This window comes from Arachis ipaensis, chromosome B04 (genome assembly GCF_000816755.2).
Source record: "Arachis ipaensis cultivar K30076 chromosome B04, Araip1.1, whole genome shotgun sequence".
Taxonomy (NCBI): domain Eukaryota; kingdom Viridiplantae; phylum Streptophyta; class Magnoliopsida; order Fabales; family Fabaceae; genus Arachis; species Arachis ipaensis.
Window position 1 is genome coordinate 94,074,383 of NC_029788.2, and position 7,954 is coordinate 94,082,336.

Below are 7,954 nucleotides of genomic sequence, written 5' to 3' on the forward strand. Positions count from 1 at the left end.
GGTTCCGAACCTCAGGGTGATGGCATTAATGCCTCCCTTTGGATTGGGTAATGGTTGAGAGGGGATTCCAGTGGTGCTTGGAGGTTGGTTACTGGAATTTTGTGCTGATCCAAACTGTGTCATAAAAGCTTGCAGAGTAGAGGTGAGACCATTCAGACTGGCATTAATACTGTTCATGATGTTGTTTTCCATGGTCTGTTGTCTTTTCTCAAAAGATTGTAGTAGATCTTCATTAGAAGATAACGAAGAATGAGTAAATTGAGAGGTCTGCTGCTGATTATTCTGTGGTCCTTGGTTCTGCCTCAGGTGAGGTGCTCTGTAAGGTTGATTTGGCTGCCTGTTGTTGTTATTGTTCCACCTCTGATTTCCCTGATTATCTCTGCCTCCTCTGTTATTGTTGTCCCTCCAATTCTGGTTTGAATTGTCCTGCCATCCATGGTTATTATTTCCACTTTGATTGTACTCTTGGTTGGGACGGTCATAGAAGTTGTGAGTGGATGCCACCATGTTGTCTTCTTGTTAGAGCTGCAGGCATTCATCAATGTAATGGCTATAATCAGCACAGATTCCGCAAATTCTTTGTGGGACTAGTTGTTGGTTTTGCTGTGGTGGAGGAGGTTGAGCTTGCTGAGCTTGTTGATTCAACTGCATTTGCTTCAGCAAGTTGGTCATTTCACAGATGCTTTGAGTTAGAGCAGCAGTCTCTCTGCTAGAAGATACTTCTGCAATAGCTTTTGAACGGCCTTGCTTCTGTCTGTGGTTCCTAGTGGATTCAGCTCACTGATCAATTGCCAAGCTTCATCAGTGGTCTTGTACTTCTTCATAGACCCATTGCTGGCACTTTCCAGTGTGGTATTATCTTGGGGCCTCATACCCTGTGTAATATAGCTGAGTAGCACGATCTTGTCAATCATGTGATGGGGGCATGCTTCCAGAAGATTATTGAAGCGCTCCCAGTATTCAAAGAGAGTCTCATTGTCATCCTGAACAATTGTGGAGATATCCTTCCTCAGTTTATCAGTAACTTCAGATGGAAAGAATTTCTCCAGAAACTCCTTTCTGAGTGTATCCCAGTTGGATACATTTGCTAGAGGTTGAGTGTAGTACCACTCTCTTGCTTTTCCCTCAAGAGAAAATGGAAAAGCTTTCAACTGAATTGAAGTTTCATCAGTGCCATCACGCCTGACAGTAGAACAGGCTGCCTGGAAATCTCTCAAGTGCTTGATAGGCTCTTGAGCAGGTAGGCCATGAAACTTGGGCATCAAATTTAGCAGTGCGGTCTTTATCTCAAAATCTGTAGCTACCGCTGGATGATGCGCTTGAAACGGTTGCATTGTAAAATCAGGGGCTCCTTCCTCCTGGATGGTAACTCTCCTAGCTGCCATGTTTTCTGCACGTAAAACAACCGAATCAGTAGAACGGGGGCTGGTTTCTTCCTCAGATTCACTTTCAGATCCGCCCTCAGAGCGGGCTAACCGACGTTGTTCTCGCCTTATTCGTGAAATTGTCCTTTCAATTTCAGGATCGAATATTAGCAAGCGTGGATCAGGAAGTGAACGCGTCATTTGACGGAAGAAACATGCAGCTCATAGTAGCAAAATAAAATAAAATGCAAATAAATAAATTCTAATCAATAAAATTAGCACTCTATTGCAACTCCCCGGCAACGGCGCCAAAAATTGATGAGACGTAGAAGCTGGTGAATTAAAAATTATTAAAATAGTTACGTTGCAAGTATAGTTTTTAACTCACCGAAAATCTGCCTATCAATTTAGAAGTATGTCACAGAGAGTTTGAATTAAAAATTACTAGGAGTTTTAAGTCCCAGGTCGTCTCCCAACGAGTTGCAGAAAAGTGTGCTATCTTATTAATCAGATGTTCAAAGAAGTTGAGTTAAGTAAATTGGAATTTAAATTGAGGAAATTTAATTAATATGAGTAAAACCTTGACTGGGAGTTGATTGGTTGGAATTTCTACTATTGATGGAGTGATTGTAAGATTAATTTATAATTAATGGTTGTTCTGTTTGGTTATCCTTTACTAGGTAAGGGAAAGTCAAACAAGTTGAAATGCCAGATCTGTTCACAAGTTGCAACCCACTTAGTTCAAAGGGATTGGCATTGGTGACAGGATAGCAATCCAACATTTAACCCAATTACAAATTTTTCCTTCAATCCTTCCAACTCAAGAGTTCCTTTTAATCAACTCCCCATCAAGGAAAGAAACTACTCACGCATTGTAAATAATAAATCCATAGCACATGAAAGGGAATTAAAAGAAGACATGATTATTGGAATTGAAATTGAATTAAAAAGAAATAATCCTTGCATTAATTAATCATAAAAGTATTCAAATAACAAAATTGAACAAAACAAAGAACATGGAAGAATGAAACCAAGTTAAGAAAACGAACTAGAATGACGAAGTCTTGATGATGAAATAACTCTTCTCAATGTTCCAATGCTAAGATCAATTGAAAATTAAAAATTCTAAAACCTAGAGAGAAAAACCTAAGAGAGTAAAACTAGATCTAAAACTGTATCTGAATGAATGTGTTGTTTGTTTTTGCATATTCTCTGACTCTAGTCTGCTGTTCCGAGCCGAGAACTGGGTCGAAATAGGGTCCAAAATCGCCCCCAGCGAATTCTGCAGATTATGCAGATCGCACATGTCACGCTAGCGCGTCATCCATACGGACGCGTCACTTGCGCTTTTCCTCGCCACGCATTTGCGTCATCCACGCTACCGCGTCGCTTGGGCTTTCCAATCCGCACGGCCGCGTGAGCCATGCGGCCACGTCGCTGCGATTTGCTCTCCTTTGCGCGGTCGCGTGAGCCATGCGACCGCGTCACTTCTCGCTGGTTATCTCCTCAAATTCTTGTGTTTCTTCCATTTTTGCTAGCTTCCTTCCCAATTTCCAACTCATTCATGCCCTATAAAATCTGAAATACTTAACACACAGATCACGGTATCGAATGGAATAAAGGAGAATTAAAATTAAATAATTAAAGTCTCTAGGAAGCAGTTTTCAAACATGTAAGAAATTTCGGAAAGAAATCTATTATGCATGCTAATTTAATGAATAAGTGGGTAAGGATCATGATAAAACCACATAATTAAACACAATATAAACCATAAAATAGTGATTTATCAATTCCTTTATAGGATTAGAAAGAATCCTAGAAAATTGGTACATGTAATTTTTCTAAAATTATTGTGGAATTGTTGTGGTGGAAACTAGATATTGCAGTAAGTGACTGAACTAAGATGCAAAGTGGTGCAAGCTATTTCTCTACTCTATCTTTACTAATGTCGTTTGAGATATGTAACACCCTACCATTCATATTCTTATGCTCAAGTCATAAGTCAATGATAATATGGTAGTACAACTTAAGATAGAGTTATAATACATATATAGTTATAAGAAATTATTAAACGAGAAGTCTGAAAAGGAATTAAAGAAATATCGCAAGCGCAAACACACACGTATATATATATAGCTACTACTCACGACCTACGAAGTTTAGGTCAGCTAGGGTTACAACAATAAAAACAGTTGATAACAGTTCATATCTGCTGCACGAAATTGGAATTCACAGTTCTTCACAAATTCGCACAACTAACCAGCAAGTGCACTGGGTCGTCCAAGTAATACCTTACGTGAGTAAGGGTAGATCCCACGGAGATTGTTGGCTTGAAGCAATCTATGGTTATCTTGTAACTCTTAGTCAGGAAAACAATAAAATAATTCACTTATCAAATTTGATTGCAAGGAATAAAAGGGCAGAACACAAATTATACTTGTATGCAATGATGGAGAATATGTTGGAGTTTTGGAGATGCTTTGTCTTCTGAAATTCTGCTATCCTCTGTTTCTGATTCACGCACGCATGTCCTCCTATGGCAAGCTATGTGTTGGTGGATCACCGTTGTCAATGGCTACCATCCATCCTTCCAGTGAAAAGGGTCCAGGTGCGCTGTCACCGCACGACTAATCATCTGCAGGTTCTCAATCGTACCGGAATAGAATTTACTATCCTTTTGCGTCTGTCACTATGCCCAGCACTTGCGAGTTTGAAGCTCGTCACAGTCATTCAATCCCTGAATCCTACTCGAAATACCACAGACAATGTTTAGACTTTCCAGATTCTCTTGAATGCTGCCATCAATCTAGCTTATACCACGAAGATTCCGATTAAGAGATCTAAGAGATATTCATTCATTCTACAGTGGAACGTAAGTTGTTGTCAGGCACGCGTTCATGGAGGAATGATGATGATTGTCACGTTCATCACATTCATATTGAAGTGCGAATGGATATCTTAGATAGGAACACGCATGTTTGAATGGAAAACAGAAATACTTGCATTAGTTCATCGAGATACAGCAGAGCTCCTCACCCCCAACAATGGAGTTTAGAGACTCATGCCGTCAAAAGGTGCAAAGTTCAGATCTAAAATGTCATGAGATACAAAATAAATCTCTAAAAGTTGTTTAAATACTAAACTAGTAACCTAGGTTTACAGAAAATGAGTAAACTATGATAGATGGTGCAGAAATCCACTTCTGGGGCCCACCTGGTGTGTGCTGGGGCTGAGACTTAAGCTTCTCACGTGCATGGGCTGTTTTGGGTGTTCAACGCCAGGTTGTAACCTGTTTCTGGCGTTGAACTCCAACTTGTAACTTGTTTCTGGCGCTGGACGCCAGACTGCAACATGGAACTGGCATTGAACGCCAGTTTACGTCGTCTATTATTGAGCAAAGTATGGACTATTATATATTGCTGGAATCCAACAGCATCAGCAGTCCTTTTTCAACCGAATCAGATTTTTGCTCAGCTCCCTCAATTTCAGCCAGAAAATATCTGAAATTACAGAAAAACATACAAACTCATAGTAAAGTCCAGAAATATGAATTTTACCTAGAAACTAATGAAAATAAACTAAAAACTAACTAAAACATACTAAAAACTATATGAAATTAACCCCAAAAAGCGTATAAAATATCCGCTCATCACAACACCAAACTTAAACTGTTGCTTGTCCCCAAGCAACTAGATAAATAAAATAGACTACAAATAAGTCAAGAAGCAATAATATCTCAGAGTTTTTGGGTGAAGCTCAGATTCTAATTAGATGAGCGGGACTAGTAGCTTTTTGCTTCCGAATAGTTTTGGCATCTCACTTTATCCATTGAAGCTCAGAGTGATTGGCATCTATAGGAACTTAGAATGCAGATAGTGTTATTGATTCTCCTATTTCAGTATGATGATTCTTGAACACAGCTACTTTATGAGTCTTGGCCGTGGCCCTAAGCACTTTGTTTTCCAGTATTACCACCGGATACATAAATGCCACAGACACATAATTGGGTGAACCTTTTCAGATTGTGACTCAGCTTTGCTAAAGTCCCCAATTAGAGGTTTCCAGAGTTCTTAAGCACACTCTTCTTTTTGCTTTGGACCTTGACTTTAACCGCTCATTCTCAAGTTTTCACTTGACACCTTCACGCCACAAGCACATGGTTAGGGACAGCTTGGTTTAGCCGCTTAGGCCAGGATTTTATTCCTTTAGGCCCTTCTATCCACTGATGCTCAAAGCCTTGGATCCTTTTTACCCTTGCCTTTTGGTTTTAAGGGCTATTGGCTTTTTGCTCCTGCCTTTTGGTTTTAAGAGCTTTGGCTTTTTCTGCTTGCTTTTTCTTTTTCTTTCTCTATTTTTTTTCTGCAAGCTTTTGTATTCACTGCTTTTTCTTGCTTCAAGAATCATTTTTATGATTTTTCAGATTATCAATAACATGTCTCATGTTCATCATTCTTTCAAGAGCCAACATATTTAACAGTCTTAAACATCAAATTCAAAAGACATATGCACTGTTCAAGCATTCATTCAGGAGATAGAAAGCATTGCCACCACATGTAAATAATTAGAATTTTTCTTGTAAAAAAAAACTTGAAATTTATTGCCTCTTAATCTAAAGAAATTCTTCTATTTTATTCATGTTTAATGATGATGATAAAATTAAATTATAGCTTAATTGGAGATAAAATCAAAAATATAGATACTAATTACTACTATATGACTCCTAAGGTAAAACTAAAATAAAAACAGTTATCACAGAGTTAAGGCTAAGATTGAAATTTAACAACCTGTGTTCTGGGAAGTGGATGTTCCTCTAATCTGCGGGGTGCTTGGTCCTTCAAGAGATCATTTCTGGCGCTTCAATTCCCTTAAATCACGCCCTTGCTCCTCCTGTTATTTCTTTATTTGTTCCATAGCTTCTTGCATCTTGGTAATAGATGTTTCAAGATACTTCCAGTATTCAGATTGAGGGATTTCTGGGAGAATTTCCTGTGTTCTCTTCTTGATGGGGTCATCTTGTGCTTATTGTTTTTCCATTGATGCTTTGGTGATTGGCCGCTGGTACGCGGAATCGTGATTACACTTTAATTATGTAAAATTCATCGCTCTTTCTTTCCCTGGTAATGGCGCCAAAAACATGATGCCAAGACCACGGTTCATCATTCCGTGTAACTAACCAGCAAGTGCACTGGGTCGTCCAAGTAATACCTTACGTGAGTAAGGGTCGAATCCCACGGAGATTGTTGGTATGAAGCAAGCTATGGTCACCTTGCAAATCTCAGTTAGGCAGATATAAATTGATAATAGTGTTTTCGAATTTGATATAATAAAATAGGGATAGAAATACTTATGTAATTCATTGGTGAGAATTTCAGATAAGCAAATGGAGATACTTCTCGTTCCTCTAAACCTCTGCTTTCCTGCTATCTTCATCCAGTCAGTCTTACTCCTTTCCATAGCTGGCTTTATGTGATACATCACCATTGTCAACGGCTACTTTCGGTCATCTCTCAGGAAAATGATCCAATGCCCTGTCATGGCACGGTTAATCGTCTGGAGGCATCACCTTTGTTAATGGCTTCAACTTATCCTCTCAGTGAAAATGGTCAACGCACCCTGTCACGGCACGGCTATTCATCTGTCGGTTCTCGATCATGCTGGAATAGGATTTCATAGTCTCCTAAGATGAACAATGGATTAAAACTGAGACCAAAGATGTCTAATACAATAGTAAGAGGTCCTATTTATAATAAACTAGCTACTAGGGTTTACAGAAGTAAGTAATTGATGCATAAATCCACTTCCGGGGCCCACTTGGTGTGTGCTTGGGCTGAGCTTGAGTGTTGCATGTGTAGAGATCCTTCTTGGAGTTGAACGCTAGCTTTTGTGCCAGTTTGGGCGTTCAACTCTGGTTTTGGCTCCTTTTCTGGCGCTGGACGCCAGATTTGGGTAGAGAGCTGGCGTTGAACGCCAGTTTACGTCGTCTATTCTTGGCCAAAGTATGGACTAATATATATTGCTGGAAAGCCCTGGATGTCTACTTTCCAACGCAATTGGAAGCGCGCCATTTCGAGTTCTGTAGCTTCAGGAAATCCATTTTGAGTGCAGGGAGGTCAGAATCCAACAGCATCAGCAGTCCTTCTTCAACCTCTAAATCTGATTTTTGCTCAAGTCCCTCAATTTCAGCCAGAAAATGTCTAAAATCACAGAAAAACACACAAATTCATAGTAAAGTCCAGAAATGTGAATTTAACATAAAAACTAATAAAAACATCCCTAAAAGTAACTAGATCCTACTAAAAACATACTAAAAACAATGTCAAAAAGCGTATAAATTATCCGCTAAATTGTTGCTTGTCCCCAAGCAACTGAAAATCAAATAGGATAAAAAGAAGAGAATATACTATAAATTCCAAACTATCAATGAAACATAGCTCCAATCAAATGAGCGGGACTTATAGCTTTTTGCCTCTTGAATAGTTTTGGCATCTCACTTTATCCATTGAGGTTCAGAATGATTGGCATCTATAGGAACTCAGAGTTCAGATAGTGTTATTGATTCTCCTAGTTCAGTATGATGATTCTTGAACACA